Source organism: Nyctibius grandis, chromosome Z, assembly GCF_013368605.1.
Source record: "Nyctibius grandis isolate bNycGra1 chromosome Z, bNycGra1.pri, whole genome shotgun sequence".
In the NCBI taxonomy this organism is placed as follows: domain Eukaryota; kingdom Metazoa; phylum Chordata; class Aves; order Nyctibiiformes; family Nyctibiidae; genus Nyctibius; species Nyctibius grandis.
In genome coordinates this window covers 56701596-56720954 of record NC_090695.1, presented here as the reverse complement: position 1 = coordinate 56720954, position 19359 = coordinate 56701596, and the positions used below count along the sequence as shown (strand labels likewise).

The window sequence follows — 19359 nt, the reverse complement described above, 5'->3', positions numbered from 1 at the left end:
TGCCGGGAGACGGACGCACCGCGAGCCGGAGGCGGAGCGGGGAGGGGCGGCCCCGCCCCCCACGGGGCGCCACGGCTCCTTTCTTCGCCCCGACCCCGCACCCGCCAATCGCGCCGTCTCTCCGAGACGGGAGGCGGCAGCGGTGGCGCATCTTCCCTCGCTGACTGGTCGCCAGATGCGGCGCGTCACCAGGAGGCGGGGAGCGCCCGGATTGGCTGGCAGGGAGTGGGAAGCCTGACGCTGATTGGCCCGCGCCGGTCACGTGGGTCTGGTGGGGCTGTGACGCCCGCGGCGCTGGAGGGGTCGGCTTGTCAGGTAGGTGGGTGCTGTGTGCGGCGCGGCGGAGCAGCCGCTGGTACCCGCGCCCCGGCAGCGGCGCCCGGGCCAAGGGGCGGCCGCCCCCGCCCCTTGCCGTGAGCTGCCCGCCGGCCCGGCAGGCAGCCGGTGCAGGGGGCGGGTAGGCCCCGCGCGGGGTTTTACCTGCAGGCGGGCGGGGCGGGCACCGACGCCGCTCGCGCTTTCCTCTGAGGGGGCGGTGACGGCGGCGGCATCCGGTCGCTTCCCGCGGCGCTGGCGCCAGGAGACGTCAGGGGCATCTCTCGCCCGGCGGCGGCTCCGCCCCGGCGGGGCAGGCAGCGCGGTGGGTGCGGATCCCCGCCCCCGAGGCTGCTGTCGGGCCGGGGGCGCGTGGCCCTGCGCCGGGTCGGGGCGGGCCCCCGGGCCGGCGGGGTCCGCGCTAGGGGGCGAAGGGAGGAAAAGGGCAGACTTGGGCCGGTTCCTGCCGCGCCTGTCGCCGCCGGTGCCCGGCACGTCTGCTCCCCGCCTGTGTCCCGGCTGCGCCACGGCACGGTGACCGCTGCGGAGTGCGGGACGGCGCGCCGGCTGCCGCGTGGAACTTTGTGATGTGTGCCCCCCCCCCCCCCTCCGCCCAATAATTATAGCGCCCCTGGCTTTGTTTTTTTTTCCTCCTCTCCCCCCACGCCGTGACAATGATGCACAACTTAGCATTAGATTTAGAGCCTGCATAGGTAGGGCCTTATCAGCGCTTTCATGTGCGTTTTTATGCTTTGTGTGTTTGTGGGTTTGGTAACTGCAGGCGTCCTAAGTGCTCACGTTTGGTATTTGAGAACGAAATATATAGAAGGGCATTAAACATCCCTTTTCATGTTGGAGTATGTTTCTATCTTGTTTGAGTTTACATGAGCATACACCCTTGGAAGTGACACTTCCTATGTGAACACCTAGGGCTTTGTTAATGCCAGCTTGTCTTCTGTTTGTGGGAAAGCAGCAGTGCTTTCCAAGTAGCTGACATAACAATCCTGCACAAAGTGGCTTTGATACTCTGCTGTATTTTAACGCAGCTTTTTTTAGCAAGTTGCAACTTAAGAAGAACCTGGGCAACATCTGAAACTTTTTGACTGAAAGAATTTACTGGGTATTTTCAGTTAATTGTACTGACTAAATAATATATAATAAAGAGATGACTGATACAGTTTACTACATGTATGTGCTAGTCTTTGGAAGACCTGAGGAGGTGGGACATTCATACTTCTAATCTGCTCACAGTCAAAGCAAATCTTGGACATGTTATAGGTTGAGTTACAGTAGTGATTATTGTTGGTGAGACAAATGTGTGTTCTCGTCTTTTAAAAATTCCTTTTTATGTGTTGAAGCAAATTGTCAGTACTGTTACAACTTTAAAATACACACGTGTGGAACGTTAGCCTCAGAAGAGTTGAGCTTTGGCGATATTTCTTGGAAGGAGAGTCTTGTATGTGCAACATTACATTTTAACTGAGCAAAACCTCTGTTAATTGTCACCGAGATCTTTTACTGCTTTCCTACAACTGTAACTTTGTGTCACGATTGAAGCTTTCAAAGGAAGGTGGTTCTTCAGTTGGTATTTGAATTACCAGTGTATAAAGTGATCATGTAGAAATAATTCTGAGGAGACACTTGAAAGCAAAGACAGGCTGAAGAAGGGGTGGGAGGATTTTAAAGTCAGGATTTTAAAGTCGAGTGATGCAAAGGAAGATAAGACGGGTCTTCATTAAGAGAGGGAGAGAAGTAACATTTACTTCACCAGAAGAAAGAAATTTAACACGGGGAAGCAAGATTCATCTATGTGGGGTTGCACTGCAGTTAGGTCATGTAGGATGTGTTTCCATACTTTTCGGAGTTCAGTTTAGTTCCTCGTGCAATAGAGAGGAGAAGTGCTTTGCTGATACGAAGTAGGTTTATGCTAGACGCGAGTCTGAGGCAGGTGTCTGTCAGTCCGTTCTTTGTCCATGCGGAGACCCCTCTCGTCCTGCCCGGCTTGCCCCCTCCGCTTCAGCTGGGAAGCAGCAGGGTGAAGGAAGGTATGTTGCCGTGTCAGCCTGAAGGCAGAGAAAGCTGGCAGCAAGCCCGGCGTTGCTCCATACAAGGAGATGGGCTAGCAGCATGAGGTCATCACTTCACAGGGAGGAGTTTTTTTGCAGCGTGTGGGAAGTGGGTCTAGGAAAAGGAAGGGGGATTCTTTTGCCCGGGGGAAGAGGAGCAGCAAGAGAAGAGAACAAAACCTAGGTTCATTCCGGCAGGAAGTAAACTGTGTATATGCTCCTATCTTAAGATAAAACTCTCCACTTGGTACTGTCTTTATTATAATGTTGAGGTATTTGCCTTGTAAAAATGGGTTTTGAAAACTTAGTGGAGAGTTTTATTATACAGGAGAGATAGTCTTGCAGTTGTTGAGTATTCACGATCTTCTTAGGAGTTAAAGGATTTAAAATACTGTGCACGTAAATACAGAGCAAGTTTTTGCTGTGTGACATCTGTGTTAGGTAACTGTAGCATTTCTTTGGAAAGACTTATTTTTGAAACTTTTTTTAATAGTGAATCAGTGGAATTCGTAGCTTTGTTTCCAGGGTTGGAGAGAAGATGTGTGTGGTTGCATACGGTGCACAGGCAGTTTTGGAAACGGCTCTTAAAAAGCAGCAAGGGTGCTTCTAAAATGGCTTTTTTTTGGTGTGTTTTTTTTTCCTTTTTTTTTTTTTATTTATGACAATTTCATGCCGTGGAAGATTTTAATTCCTGTCATCTCGTAGCATGAAAACATACTTGAGAGCATGACTCTAATGTTTTCTAATTGCTCCTGCAAGTCTAAATGCAGAGTTCAGGTTGATTTTGAGTATAATGAGTCTGATAGGGATTTTTTCCGTTCTGTGAGTTTCCCTGATGATGATAAAAATGAATTCCCAATAAATTAAGACTTAATGCTGTTATTAATATAAATGGGTGAATTGTGCTTTGTAACATCGTTCTACTTTGGATCTCAAATTAGCATTTGCTCTAGTCACCAGCTTCTTTTGCATTGCTGTCTTTCTACACTAGAGGGAAAATGCCAAACAGCTTTAACCCCATACAATTTTAAACTTTCTTTGCCACATTTGAGCTTGTTACTAACCAGCTCACGACACACAGATGAGTGTCACAGCAGTGTGTAGGGACAGCTCTCCGTGCTCATAACTGTACTGTGGATCAGTAACTGTTTTCTGGCCAGTTGTACAGGTTTGTCACAGTTCCTGATCTTTGAAATGTATTAGCCGGCTTGTTAGAACACAGCTCTGACTGCTTACTCTTGTCTGTATTGTGAACTTGCACCTTCAGCAGCAGGGATATTTTGTTAGGCTTTCTGATACGGTTGCTTTTATTTTCTGCTGAGTGGAGAGTTACTACGTGGGCCAGATCTTGCCCTTATGTTGTTGATAGGGTGAACACGCAGTACAGCAGTAGTTGCGTACTGTGAGATGTTTCTGTGGTGTTAAGAGGATCACATGAAACTTTAAACTGTTAAGGGAGAAATAAAAACATTGCATGTGTACTCTTAATGTGTCCTTTAGGTATGCTTTACAGTACTGCTTGCACAATACTGTAGTCCATTTGGAATGCTGCCTTATTAACTGCTAGTAATGAAAATACTTAGCTAATAACTACTTAATAGTTTATCACGTATTAGGCATTTTTCTATATGGTATTCAAATCTTGGTCTGAAGACAGACCTTTTGCAAGGTCTCTTGTAATTGTGATCATTTGATCTTAGAGTCTCAGAACCTTTGGTTTTGAAAGCAATTTATTTTAACATGAGGAGCTGAGACATTCAGAAGTTATGCTTAAGCAGCAAAATAAATTACCATAATTAAGACCTAATGAAAAATCAATTACGTTTTAAGCAGGGACAGCCTGTGAAAAGTTTGTGAATTGTTGCATATTATGTAAGTGCTCTTTGCCAGAAGCAGAAATAGAATCCGGAACAGTGTTAAAGTGCATTAATCATGAGCCCTTTGTTCCCTGAAATTGCCTGTTTAGAAACTGGTAGACATGCAATTATAGCAATGAGCGTGATAGAGTCGTGAAGATTAGCCCCTCTGACAGAATGCTGAATCATCCCCAGAGCACTCCGTCCTCTGTAATAAACGAGTCAGGCATTTATGGAGAAAAGCACTGTGGAAGTAATTACAACATCACATAATGCATATTCTGAAGACGGTAGCATTTAGGTTTTTATCCTCAGTGTGTGAATCTCTTAATTTCAGTACTTGATTTGTCAGCTTTGCTGCTTTTCTCCAGCTCTGTTTATGCCTTTTTGCTTTAGAAAAATTGGAAAATCTTATTCCGTACATTGACAGTGTGTTGTAATTTACATGGTTCATCATCACCTATGTAATGTTTGCAGTTTGAACTGAGTTGTTTTTCTCAGTACAAAAGAGACCAGAGTGGGAAAGGGCATAGGTTTAATGGTTATTTAATAAAGGCAAGAATAATTTTATTGAATATTTGGTGCTATAGTGCTCAAACAAATAACATTAATAATGGCTCAGCTGGTGGAGGTTTTTAGCTGCTGGGCTAGTAAATCACAAAATTTAGCCTTGGTGAACCTGTAAACAAGTGAGAGAAGGGTCTTGGGATAAACCTTCTTAATCTTTGAATACCTAAAGCTTCTTGTGTCTGCTGCTAAATTGTGTTAAGTTTGTTAAAATCTGTTCAGTGTCACGTACTGTCACTGTGTCTGTTAAAAATACAGCTTTTGTGAATTATGCAAAAGCTTTCTTTAATGTTTTGGGTTTCTTTCAGATAGCATCTGACTTCCTAGTTGCCGCTTCTGCTTTGAAATGTTCATGAATGTAAATAGTACCCCACAGTATTTGTATCCCAAGTAAGTTAAGGAATTCCAGATAAGGGGTGCAGTCAAGTGAAGTGGCTAAGTTTCAAAAATGTGACAGCTTAAACACGATAAATAATGGTACTTTAAAACAATTGTGCTATCCCTTCAGCAAAATGTTGTAAGAAATGCTTTTGTAGGCAATCTTAAGGAAAATCATACAACTTTGGAGCACCTTTTTACTGCTTAAAAGAGATAAAGCATGGAAAAACACACACTTGCTTATTGCTGGTATGAGTATATTTGTTGTATGTTGATGCTGTGAAGGGTGTGTTTTCTCCCAAGGAGAATATATTTTCTATAATTTCCATAATATGGTTGTTTACCAGTTCAGCAGATGTAGTAACTGAAGTTCACCAGATAAAAGGAAATGCCTGATGTGCCAAATACAGAAATATGTTAGCAGTTGAAGTGCACAGCCAAAAAAGCAAAGAATTGTAAAGAGTTCAAGGTCTGTAACAAAGATAGAGGAAGGCCTTTTAATATCCAGTTCTGCCTTTTGGATTAGGTGAATGTTGAAATTGGAGTGGGAAATCTGTCATTAGTGAATATGTTAAGTAAATCTGAAGCTACTATTTTGACAAATTTAATTTGCATCTAGATCATGTAATTTATCTAAATGATTATTTTTTTATATGAGGAGGTAATTACACACATCCTTATTGAGGTCAAAATCTGAGTTTAATTCAATCCCTTGTCTTCCTTCATGGCCTCTTAGTTTTCCATGCTGCATGCTTGCTAGCCCTGCTTTCTGGAGCCAGCTGGTACCCTCTGAAAGGAAACCTGCCCACAGCTGACGGAATTGTTTTCTTCAGGCTCTGTTCCAGCCACAGTATGGATGCATACTGCAGCAGATTTATGTCCTGTAAAGTACAGTCTTCCAGAGGTATCCTATCCCTGTATGCCTTGTGTCCTCAAACCTAAGGCTTCATGTTTCCACAAAGCGTGCTGTGCCTACCCTGCGTATTACGCTGCTAAAACATCATTGTGATGGGCTGTGACACCGGTGATCTCCCGTGCTGTAGAATGTCATCACCAAAGTCCCCCTAGCCAGACTTGGAGAGCCTAGTGGAGATGTCAGGATTTGCAGTGTGGATATGATTAGTCTGCTTTCAGCAGGTGGGAGCTGCCATTTCCAAAGCAGTGATTAAGCAAATGTTTGTTAACATTTGACTGTTACAATAGGATGACTTGTGTCCCTCTACAGAATTTTTCTCGGATTAATTTGGGATTTCAGGTTTAAAAATGCAGTCAGACAAATTCTCTTCAGCTGTCTCAGAGTACAGGAAGGCAAGAATTCTGAGGGACCTAAATAACCCTTGCCTGTAATACAAACCTTATCATCCCTACGTTTTTTTTTTCCCGAGAATATCCATGAATGGTACTACGTGCTGAAGAACATTGGCCTTGTAAAGGAAAAGTTATCTTCTTAGTATCATTTCTGGAAAGAACACTTTTGATGTGCAGAATGAAAGACTGGGGATAGAAAAAAATCTGTTGTAATAAAAGTCAGTTAGGCTGAATCCTATGTATGCAAATAAATTTCTGTGTGAAAGTTCAAGCATACTTTTTTTGTTCATGTGCAGTTTGGTACCATTTTTCCAGAGACCTGGGAGGTTAAGCATCCAAACTTTTAACTGTTTGTTGTAGCATCCATTACTTAAAGCTTGATCAATTTACACATTTTCAAATGAGAATAATACTCGTCAGAAGGAGTGTTTTTTATAAGTGGAAAGGCTGGTGATACCCAAACAAAACTGACTGGATCTAAAACGATAGATTTCTTCATGTATGTTGAAAAGTTAGCCCTGGTATGTATTTGATACATGTATGTATTAAAAATTGTTATGCACTTTAAGTGTTTAAGAAGGTGGAAACGCATAGTTCAGTAATCTGTCTTTCTGGTGACTCTACCTTTATAGATGAGAGTAACTGTATCCCATTTAACACAGAGTTATCACAGTGAGTATCTTCTAGGATAAGGAGCGCGTGAAGGAAAAGTTATTCAGCTCAGGGACAGCAAACAAAGACTTGAACACCCTTCAATGAACCACATATGTTGTGTTTCCTGCAGTGTGGAATATCAGCTGTTGGGAAGGGACAGGATTCTCTTCCTCATGGACCTGTCTTCCTTGTGTGCTGGTTTTCTGTACAGGATACTGTGTAATCGAAGTACATCAAATGTGATACAATGGTGTCAAGGAGGTAAGTGACCTCAAGAAGACTGAATGAACAGGGAGTTAACTAAGTAGAGGGTTTAATGAACCAGAAGGATGTAATTAGCTTAATGAAGGAGGAAAGAAGAAGCAACACCCTGATTGCTCTTTGTATTTCTTTTCAAAGAGTGATAAATACTTGGAGCTAGATTATGTTTCTCCTGAGGAGACCAGTGTTGTCATATATTACAGAGTAATGGCAGATTTTTAGTCTAATTGTTTTGGCTGCAGCAAGAAATTCTGGCTGATGTTGGGCCATAGGAAGGAATTAAACTGCCTCTAGACTTTTAAAAGTATTTCACGTCTTGTAGATTTCTGTTTCTCTATGGCAGTCCTTAACCCTCAAGAGGTAATACAGTGCTTCTGGAAGAAGCTCCTAGCAGTATTCTGGATTTCTAAGTTAAAACATGCAATGGCAGCAGCTAGAAGAGTTTTGGGACCTGAAATCTTTCCAAGGAGTAGACTTACTGGTGTTTTATGATGATGAGAGACCCTCAGTACTGTGTCAGTGTTCTTCCCTCCTCTGTCTTTCCTGAAGAGATACTTCACTAGGTGGCCTCAGGATTGAGGGTTTGTGCTTGGATTTTTCTTGCGTGTGTTCATTCTGACTTCCCATGGATTTATCTCAAGGCAGATGGTTATCAAGATATGAAACGTAACCTTCAGAGGTTTGGGATTTTTTCCAAATAAGGAAGACTGCTTTCTAGCTTCAAACTGGAGAAGTCAGCATCTAATTGAATGAAAGAAACAGGCAAAGAAATAAGTTAACTGTGCACAGACTATCTCATTAGTCACCAAGGTTACTACAGCTGCTTTTTAATTTCAATGTTGGCTTGCTGCCACTTTTCCTAGCAGTTGTTTCTGTGTTCACTGTTCATCTAAGACAAGAAATCTCTTGAAAATGCAATACTTTAGTTGTCTTTTGTTGCTCTTGTTTGTTCAGAATTTTCTTTAATACACTGTATAATATACACTTTAAAACGTGCCTGAGTTACTGATGTATATATTTAACTTTTTTCAATTTGTGGCCAGCTTTCAGTCATTTTAGTGTTGTATGTTTCTTTGTAATTCTAGAACAGTCCCGTCCTTTAGCCAGTAGAGCTTATAGCAGGGTTGGAGATAACGGAGAGCAGTGCCTGCCACATGAGAATAATTTTTATCAGCCTCATGCTGCTCAGTAGGTTTTTCTGTTAAGATCTAGTGTGGAGATAAATGTTGCAACACTGCAGAACTGAGAGTTCAGTGAAAATTCGTTGGTCAGGTGCTCTGTATTGAGGCCATGCATTTCTTTGGCTTTCCTTGCAGCCTGGAACTTAATTTAAGGACAGTTTAATTCCTGGAAAAATACAGGAAGGAAAGCTTTCTTTACTTGTAAGCACATGGAAGGTAACAAGAAAATAGGTGCATTTACCCTCTGAAAGCAAGATGTGTGTGTGGTGTGGAAAGCAAGATCACAGAATCAACCAGGTTGGAAGAGACCTCAGGGATCATCGAGTCCAACCGTTGCCCTGACACCACCCTGTCAACTAGACCATGGCACTAAGTGCCATGTCCAGTCTTTTCTTAAACACATCCAGAGATGGTGACTCCACCACCTCCCTGGGCAGCCCATTCCAATGTCTAATAACCCTTTCTGAAAAGAAATTCTTCCTAATGTCCAACCTGAACCTCCCCTGGCGAAGCTTGAGGCTGTGTCCTCTTGTCCTATCGCTAGTTGCCCGGGAGAAGAGGCCAACTCCCACTTCACTATAACCTCCCTTCAGGTAGTTGCAGACTGCAATAAGGTCACCTCTGAGCCTCCTCTTCTCCAGGCTAAACAACCCCAGCTCCCTCAGCCGTTCCTCGTAGGTCAGACCCTTCACCAGCTTGGTCACCCTCCTCTGGACTCTCTCCAACACCTCAACATCTTTCTTGAAGTGCGGGGCCCAGAACTGAACACAGTACTCAAGATGCGGCCTCACCAGTGCCGAGTAGAGAGGGACGATCACTTCCCTAGACTGGCTGGCTACACTATTCCTAATAGAGGCCAGGATGCCATTGGCCTTCTTGGCCACCTGGGCACACTGCTGGCTCATGTTTAGCCGGCTGTCGATCAGCACCCCCAGGTCTCTTTCCGCCGGGCCACTTTCTAACTACTCTTCCCCCAGCCTGTAGCGCTGCATGGGGTTGTTGTGGCCAAAGTGTAAGACCCGGCACTTGTTCTTGTTGAACCTCATGCCATTGGTCTCGGCCCATCTATCTAACCTGTCCAGATCCCTCTGTAGGGCCTTCCTACCCTCCAGCAGATCGACACTCCCACCCAGCTTGGTGTCATCTGCAAATTTGCTGAGGGTGCACTGAATCCCTATGTCTAGATCATCTATAAAGATATTGAACAGCACCGGCCCCAGAACTGAGCCCTGGGGAACACCGCTAGTGACCGGCCACCAGTTGGACTTTGCCCCATTCACCACCCGTCTCTGGGCTCGGCCATCCAGCCAGTTTTTAACCCATTGAAGAGTCCACCCATGCAAGCCCCGGGCAGCCAGTTTGTCTAGGAGGATGCTGTGGGAGACAGTGTCGAATGCCTTACTGAAGTCTAGATAGACTATATCCACAGCCCTGCCCTCATCTACTAAGCGGGTCACTTTGTCATAGAAAGAGACCAGGTTGGTCGAGCAGGACCTGCCTTTCATGAATCCATGTTGGCTGGCCCCGATGCCCCGATTGTCCTGCATGTGCCATGTAATGGTACTCAGGATGATCTGTTCCATCACCTTGCCTGGCACCGAGGTCAGGCTGACAGGCCTATAGTTCCCTGGATCATCCTTCCGACCCTTCTTGTAGATGGGCGTTACATCTGCTAATTTCCAGTCAGCTGGAACTTCACCAGTTAACCAGGACTGCCAGTAGATAATAGAGAGTGGTATGGCAAGTTCGTTTGCCAGTTCCTTCATTACTCTGGGGTGAATCCCATCTGGGCCCATAGCCTTGTGGGTGTCCAACTGGCACAGCAGGTCACTAACCATCTCCTCCTGGATCATGGGAGGTTCACACAGCCCCCCATCCCTAACTTCAGGCTCTGGGGGCCGAGTCTCCTGAGGACAACCGATCTTGACATTAAAGACCGAGGCAAAGAAGGCATTGAGCACCTCTGCCTTTTCCTCATCCCCTGACACTACACTACCCTCCTCATTCAGCAAGTGGTGGAGGCTCTCCTTGACCCTCCTTTTGCTGTTGATGTATTTGTAAAAGCTTTTTTTGTTATCTTTGACTGTAGCAGCCAAATCGAGCTCTAATTGAGCTTTGGCCCTTCTAATCTTCTCCCTACACGACCTGGCCACGTCCCTATAGACCTCCCAAGTTACCCGACCCTTCTTCCAGAGCAAGTAGGCTCTCTTTTTTTCCTTAAGTTCTAGCCTAAGTTCTCTGTTTAACCAGGCCGGTCTTTTTCCCCGACGGCTTGCCTTCCTACACACTGGGACAGCCTGCTCCTGAATATTTAACAATTCCCTTTTGAAGCACGTCCAGCCTTCCTGGACTCCTTTGCCCTCCAGGACCGATTCCCAAGGGACTCGGTCCACCAGCCTCTTAAACAGGCTAAAGTCAGCCTGCCAGAAATCTAAGGCAGAAGTTCTGCTCTTGCCCCTCCTTACTTCCCCCACTATCGAAAACTCTAACATTTCATGGTCGCTACTCCCAAGACGGCCACCGACCCTCACATCTCCCACTAGTCCTTCTCTGTTCACAAACAACAGGTCAAGCAGGGCCCCTCCTCTAGTGGGCTCATTTACCACTTGCATGAGGAAGTTGTCCTCCACACATTCGAGGAACCTCCTAGATTGCTTCCTTTCTGCCATGTTGTATTTCCAGCAGACATCCGGCAAGTTGAAGTCGCCCACGAGTACAAGGGCCGGCGACCAGGCGGCTTCTGACAGCCGCTTGTAAAATGCCTCGTCCGCCTGCTCATCCTGGTTGGGTGGTCTATAACAGACTCCCACCGTAATGTCCGCCCTGCCGACCTTCCCCCTGATCTTCACCCATAAACATTCAACCTTGTCATCTTCACCATCTTCCTCAATTTCAACACAGTCCAAGCACTCCCTAACATATAGCGCTGCCCCACCACCTCTCCTGCTTCGCCTGTCCCTCTTAAAGAGCCTGTAGCCATCCATAGTTGCACTCCAGTCATGAGAGTCATCCCACTACGTTTCTGTGATGGCAACCATATCATAACCTTCCTGCTGTACAGTGGCCTCTAGCTCTTCCTGTTTGTTGCCCATACTGCGTGCATTGGTGTAAACACACTTCAGCTGGGCTAGCAGCCTTGCCCCCGATGCAGGCCTGTCACCCCTAGGTTTATTTGTGGCTGCCCTGGTCTTATCCCCCTCCCCCATCAAACCTAGTTTAAAGACCTCTTAACTAGCCCTGCCAGCTTCTGGGCCATAACCCTTTTCCCCTTCTGATTCAGCTGTTCCCCATCCGGCATAAGCAGGCCCAGTGGAATGAAAGCCGCCCCGTGGTCAACAAACCCAAAATCCCACCTACGGCACCAGTCTCTTAGCCACATATTAATCTGTTGTACTTTCATAGTCTTTTCCCTATTTTCACCAAATACCAAAGGAATTGAAGAGAATATCAGCTGCGCACCTACCCCCTTTACCAAACGCCCCAGGGCCCTGAAGTCCCTTTTGATTGCCCTGGGACTTCTCTCTTCAATCTCATCCCTACCCACCTGGAATACTAATAGTGGGTAGTAGTCAGAGGGCCTCACCAGTTGAGGAATCCTCCTGGCAACATCCCTTACCCGAGCCCCAGGGAGGCAGCAGACTTCCCTGTGAGTCGGGTCTGGCCTGCATATGGGGCCCTCCGTTCTCCTTAGCAGGGAGTCGCCTATAACAATTACTTTTCTTTTCTCCTTTTTGGAGCTGGTTGCAACCCTCTTACTTGGTTGCTTCTGTTCACGTAGTCCCGTAGAGGGTCTACCATCCCGTAGATGGTTGGACTCGATCCCAGAGGTCTCTTCCAACCTGATTCTGTGATTCTGTGTGTGTGTGTGTGTCGGTTGTTTTGTATGCAGCACTGCCTTTTTCAGAGTTAGCAAGAGCCCAGCACCAAGTCCTGAGGCACGGTGGCTGTGTGTGACTTGTGGCAGCCAGCCTAGCTCTGCTCTTCCTAACCTGTAGCTGGCTTTACCTTCTTGTACTCTTCTGCCTGGTGACATTCAGTCTCCAGCATCTGCCTTGTTATTTACCTGTGCCTGTGAGGTAGAAACTCCTACAGGATTAAAGCAAAACTGGTTTAGTAACCGCATCTAAAGAGCACTTACCTCATGGTTCACTACCAAATGGCATCTCTTCCTGTTGCACATTTTTCACAGGAGCCTGAGATGGTAATGTAAAGGGCACACTGAGGAAGTTTTCAGGCCATGGGGAGCTGGGAACAACTGCAGGTGTGGTGGAGAATGAGATTACTATTCAGAATAATCTTGGCAAATGGGAGACATGATCTGGAACAAAGCAGGGTGTCAGTGAGCACAAAAGCAACATACTGTCTGTAGGCTGGAGTGCATGGGTACATGGTAGGGGAAGAAACAGGGTAAGGTGAAGTTCTGTGGAAAAGGACCTGGAATTTTTGGAATACAAAATAAGGAGGACACAGTTTCATGCTGTTGGGAAAAGGTTAAAGCAATTGGACAGGAGCTAAAAAGTAATATTGGTTCCCAAGTTATCTTCTCCTCCATTTTACCCGTCAGAGGAAAGGGGGCAACCATAAATAGACGTATAATGGAAATCAACACTTGGCTTCGTGGTTGGTGCTATCGTGAGGGTTTTGGCTTTTATGACAAAGGGACACTCCTTGACAACTATAACCTGTTAGGGAGGGACGGGATCCACCTGTCTAAAAGAGACAAGGGAATCTTTGGCAGCAGGCTGGCCAACTTGGTGAGGCAGGCTTTAAACTGAAGGACTCAGGGGAAGGGGTCCAGAGCGGTAATGCTCATGCCATTGCCTCTATTGGGAGAATAAGCCAGGCCAATCACAGCAGGGAGAAGGGTTCCTTAGCTGCCTCCCAAGATAGGAACAAGAAGGCCAACTGCCTCAAGGGTATGTATGGATATTGCGGATCCTCTTGCGCCTCTCCTGGGAAACCTGCATGCTTGGCTACCTCTCTGAAATGCTTGTATACCAAGGCATGCAGCAGGGGGAATAAGCAGGAAGAACTGGAGATCTATGTGAGGTCGCAGGGCCACGATCTCATTGCAATTACAGAGACATCGTGGGATAACTCTCGTGACTGGAATGCTGTCATGGATAGCTACGTGCCTTTTAGGAAGGACAGGTCAGCAAGGCGAGGAGGTGGAGTTGCCCTTTATGTGAGAGAGCAAAAGGAATGTATTGAGCTGAGCCTAGGGATGGACGAAGAATGAGTAGAGAGCCTATGGGTAAGAATTAAGGGGCAGGCTAACAGGGGTGACACTGTTGTGGGGGTTTACTACAGGCCACCTGATCAGGAAGAGGAAGTAGATGAGGCCTTCTGCAGACAGCTGGAAGTAGCCTCACGATCGCAGGCCCTAGTTCTCATGGGGGACTTCAATCACCCCGATATCTGCTGGAAAGACAACATAGCTAGGCACCCACAGTCCAGGAGGTTCCTACAGAGTGTTGACGATAACTTTTTGACACAGGTGGCGGAGGAGCCAATGCGTAGAGGTGCGCCGTTAGACCTTGTGTTAACAAATAACGAAGGTCTGGTTGAAGATGTGGAAGTTGGGGGTAGCCTGGGTTGTAGCGACCATGAGCTGGTGGAGTTCAGGATCCTGCGTGGAGGAAGCAGGGCAATAAGTAGGACCACAACCCTGGACTTTAGGAGAGCTGACTTTGGCCTCTTCAAGGACCTCCTTGAGGGTATACCATGGGTTAGGGCTCTAGAGGGCAGGGGGGTCCATGAGAGCTGGTCAATATTCAAACATTACTTCCTCCAACCTCAAGATCGGTGCATCCCTATGAGTAAGAAATCAAGCAAAGGAGGCAGGAGACCTGTATGGATGAGCAAGGAGCTTCTGACAAAACTGAAATGGAAGAAGGAAGTCTACGGAATGTGGAAAAAGGGACAGGTCACTTGGGAGGAATACAGGAAGGTTGTCAGAGTATGCAGGGAGGCGACAAGGAAGGCCAAGGCCTGCCTGGAATTAAATCTGTCAAGGGACATCAAAGACAACAAGAGCTTCTTCAAGTACATCAGCAGCAAAAGGAAGACTAGGGAAAACATGGGCCCACTGCTGAACGAGGAGGGTGCCGTGGTGACGGAGGACGCAGAGAAGGTGGAGTTACTGAATGCCTTCTTTGCCACAGTCTTTACCACCAAGGCCAGCCCTCAAGAATCGCAGACCCTGGACGTAACAAGAGAAAGTCTGGAGAAAGGAAGACTTTCCCTTGGTTGAGGAGGATCAAGTTAGAGATCATTTAGACAAACTGGACACCCACAAATCTATGGGTCCCGACGGGATGCACCCACGAGTGTTGAGTGAACTGGCAGATGTTATTGCCCAGCCACTCTCTATCATCTTTGAAAGGTCATGGAGAACAGGAGAGGTGCCTGAGGACTGGAGGAAGGCCAGTGTCACTCCAGTCTTTAAAAAGGGCAAGAAGGAGGACCCAGGCAACTACAGGCCAGTCAGCCTCACCTCCATCCCTGGAAAGGTGATGGAACAGCTCATTCTGGATGCCATCTCTAAGCATGTGGAGAAGGTCATCAGAAGTAGTCAACATGTATTCACCAAGGGGAAATCATGCTTGACCAATCTGATGGGCTTCTATGACGACACGACTGGCTGGGTTGATGAGGGGAGAGCAGTGGATGTTATCTACCTTGACTTCAGCAAGGCTTTTGACACTGTCTCCCATAATATCCTCATAGGAAAGCTCAGGAAGTGTGGGTTAGATGAGTGGACAGTGAGGTGGATCGAGAACTGGCTGAATGACAGAGCCCAGAGGGTTGTGATCAGCGGTGCTCAGTCCAGTTGGAGGCCTGTGGCTAGTGGTGTTCCCCAGGGGTCAGTACTGGGTCCGGTCCTGTTCAACTTATTCATCAGTGACCGGGGTGAAGGAACAGAGTGTACACTCAGCAGATTTGCTGATGACACAAAACTGGGAGGAGTGGCCGATACACCAGAAGGCTGTGCTGCCATTCAGCGAGACCTGGACAGGCTAGAGAGCTGGGCGGAGAGGAACCTGATGAAGTTCAACAAAGGCAAGTGTAGAGTCCTGCACCTTGGGAGGAATAACCCCATGCACCGGTACAGGTTGGGGGCTGATCTGCTGGAGAGCAGCTCTGCAGAGAAGGACCTGAGTGTTCTGGTAGACAACAAATTCACCATGAGCCAGCAGTGTGCCCTTGTGGCCAGGAAGTCCAATGGTATCCTGCGGTGCATTAGGAAGAGTGTGGCCAACAGGTCAAGGGAGGTTATCCTGCCCCTCTACATGGCCCTGGTGAGGCCACATCTGGAGTACTGTGTCCAGTTCTGGCCTCCCCCAGTTCAAGAAAAATCACAGAATCACAGAATCAGCCAGGTTGGAAGAGACCTCAGGGATCATCGAGTCCAACTGTTGCCCTGACACCACCCTGTCAATTAGACCATGGCACTAAGTGCCATGTCCAGTCTTTTCTTAAGCACATCTAGAGATGGTGACTCCACCACCTCCCTGGGCAGCCCATTCCAATGTCTAATAACCCTTTCTGAAAAGAAATTCTTCCTAATGTCCAACCTGAACCTCCCCTGGCGAAGCTTGAGGCTGTGTCCTCTTGTCCTATCGCTAGTTGCCCGGGAGAAGAGGCCAACTCCCACTTCATTACAACCTCCCTTCAGGTAGTTGTAGACTGCACTAAGGTCACCTCTGAGCCTCCTCTTCTCCAGGCTAAACAACCCCAGCTCCCTCAGCCGTTTCTTGTAGGTCAGACCCTCCAGACCGTTCACCAGCTTGGTAAGGAATTACTGGAGAGAGTCCAGCGAAGGGCTACAAAGGTGATCAAAGGACTGGATCATCTCTCTTATGAGAGAGGCTGCGGTAGCTGGGTCTGTTCAGCTTGGAGAAGAAAAGACTGAGAGGCGATCTTATCAACACTTACAGATACCTTAGGGGTGGGTGTCAAGAGGAGGTACCAGACTCTTCTCAGTGGTGCCCAGTGACAGGACAAGGGGCAATGGGCACAAGCTGAAACATGGGAAGTTCCATCTAAATATGAGGAGGAACTTCTTTACTTTGAGGGTGGCAGAGCACTGGAACAGGCTGCCCAGGGAGGTTGTGGAGTCTCCTTCTCTGGAGATATTCAAAGCCCACCTGGACGCAACCCTGTGCAACATGCTCTAGGGGAACCTGCTTTGGCAGGGGGTTGGACTAGATGATCTCCAGAGGTCCCTTCCAACCCTAACCATTCTGTGAAGTAATCTCTCTGCTCTTCTCAGAGTTGGTGGATCCTACAGTACCTCACTGTTGTAGGTTCTGAATTCTAAATGAGATCAGGACCAACTGGAGGGTGTTCAGAGGACAGCAATGGTCTGGAAAAAGATTTGAAATGAAAGATTGAAAGAGTTAGAATTGCTTAGACAAAAAAGGAAGACATTCCAGTTGCGAAGAAGTGGCTAGGCTGTTCTCTCTGTTCCTCAGTCACGATGTGGGGAAGGTGAGATTTGGTCATTGAGAAACTTTCCTCGTGCTGAGGGTGGGGGAATACTAAATCAGGCTGAGAAGACTGGGTCTTGACAAAAATTGTTTTGCCATAGGTAAGTATATGTGGTTCTTTGGTGGCAGGGGAAAGAATAAGATGGTGTCTTTATATTATAAGCTTTACACAGACATGATTGTTAGTGACTTACTTCGTCACTTCTGTCACTACCATTTGCATGTGTGAAAAGAATTCCAACAGGTAAATTAAGACTTTCTATATCCAAAAAAGGAAATAGGTCTTGTAATTCTAGTAATTCTAGGCAGAGGGTCTGAGAGTTGTTTTCTGGGGCTTTTATCTGGTTTATTTTTTGTTTGTGTGTTTTTTTTTTTGTTTTTTTTTTTTGTGCTACTGAGAAGTGTAAATCCTGTTCTTTGATGGAGCTCACTGCTTCTTATTTGCATGTAGTTTTAATAAGATCACAGCTGCAAGAGCTACTAGGGAAAACTGTGGTCTTCAAACAGCTGCAGCTGTAGGAGAGTGAGAGTGCGCTGTGTGAGGATGTTTGTATGCGATCAAGTGAAGTCCGTCTAGCTCAGCACTTGCTGCTGTCAGATAAGAAGGAGCTGTTGGCCCAAATCTAGAATAATAGTTCCTCTCCTGCTTTTGTAGTTTAGAGATGTCTTGAGAGGGAAGTTCCGCTGTTTTAACAGATCTGGGTTTTTTGTGAATTTTTATAATAATTTTTGAACCTCTTTGTTTCTTGGTCCTGAAAATGTCTTTAGGCATTGAATTAACATTTAATTATTTACTAGGCAAAGAAGAACTTAAGAACAACTCTTAAAAATTTCATTTGATGTTCCCATGTTCTTCTGGGAAACACTTCAGGCATCTGACATACCATGTCACTTTGTGCTATTGTGATGATTTTTTTTTGTACTTGGATCTGACACCCTGTCATACTTATTGATTTTCTGAACTAAAATATTCTTTTACTTTCTTTGTGCAGAAGCTGCTCCGTACTCAGATCAATATTAGTCTACTTTTTTGGTGCTCTATGTTCTTCATCAGATAAAATAATTTGAAGGTATAGGAATATTACTGATGGATTAGCAGCATAAGAATATGTTATGTTATCTCTTCCCTTCATTAAAAAAAAATCTGATATTCTGAATGGTTCCTAACCTGACCACTTCAAAGCACTGAACAAATGTTTTTGAACATGTATGTTCAGAGACTACGAGACCTTTTTCTGCTAGTGGCATTGAATAACCTATAGTTCTCTCTTCCAGTGTGTTGCATTGCATTTTCTGACATGTGACTTCATCTGCTGTTTTGTATGCTTGTTGCTCAATATGCTGGGGTTCTTCTGCAAATTTTTTAGTGACATGTCAGTTTTGATTGCTCGTAATAATTCTGTATAATTTGCAAACTTAAGCAAAGGTGATACGTGAAATGACAGATACGCAGGTGACCATTATGAACAGCAGCCCAAGTCCTGGCACAGATTCTGGTGAGGCTTCTGACTCTCTCCCCTGTGAATCTTTGTCTCTTAAATCTCACCCTGCAAGGTCTTAACTTCTGTAACAGCTTGCTATGAGAGACAGAAACTTTTTAGAAGTATTTTTTTCATTACCACTTCCAACACCTTTATCCACAGGATCCTTGATTCCATCAGAGAACTCTTCCAAGTTGCAAACCATTACTTTCCTCTACAAAAGATGTGTTGTTTTTTTTTCTCCATATTATTCCGATCTACAAATTCTTCAGTATGGTTTTAACTACCTTGCCTGGTATGAAGTCAGACTGTCTTTGTCGTGCTTCTCCTGATTGCCTTGTCAAGCTCTGAAAAAATTTGATATATTTTTCACTCTCCATTCTTCTTTACTTAGGTCATCTTAAGCCTAAGTTTTTGCGGAATTAATAGTTTGTCAATTTCATATTTGATGCTTTAACACTCAGCTGAATATTGTCTGGCTCTGGTGAATTCTTACGATTAATTTGATATTTTTAAATGCTTCACTGATGCTTCATTTTGAGAGAATGCCTTATATATCCCCAGTCTAAAGAGGACGTGTTGTGGGATTGGCATTGACTGTCTCAGCAGTAATTTCAGAAAACATCGCATCACCTAGTTTTTCTACTCTATCCTTATCTTCTTTTAATTCTTTCTTGTATATCTTCATTATGTAGTGGTTTATTGCATTGAGGTAGCAAGCTGTCTGTAACTATCAGATTCTACTGTGTTTGAGCTCACAAATAGCAATAGGACTTTTGTAACATTTTATTGCTCTCTTA

General features: G+C 45.7%; 1 protein-coding gene across 3 annotated transcripts in view; it reads left to right on the top strand.

Annotated features, from left to right (window-relative positions):
* The first annotated feature begins 270 nt into the window (after positions 1–270).
* The window catches only part of FER (FER tyrosine kinase), a 221027-nt gene continuing 201938 nt past the window's right edge, over positions 271–19359 (top strand). For all 3 annotated transcript variants that reach the window (XM_068422476.1, XM_068422478.1, XM_068422479.1), the window contains exon 1: positions 271–315. The gene's annotated coding sequence lies outside the window, so the exon portion shown is untranslated. The remainder of the gene's footprint in view (positions 316–19359) is intronic.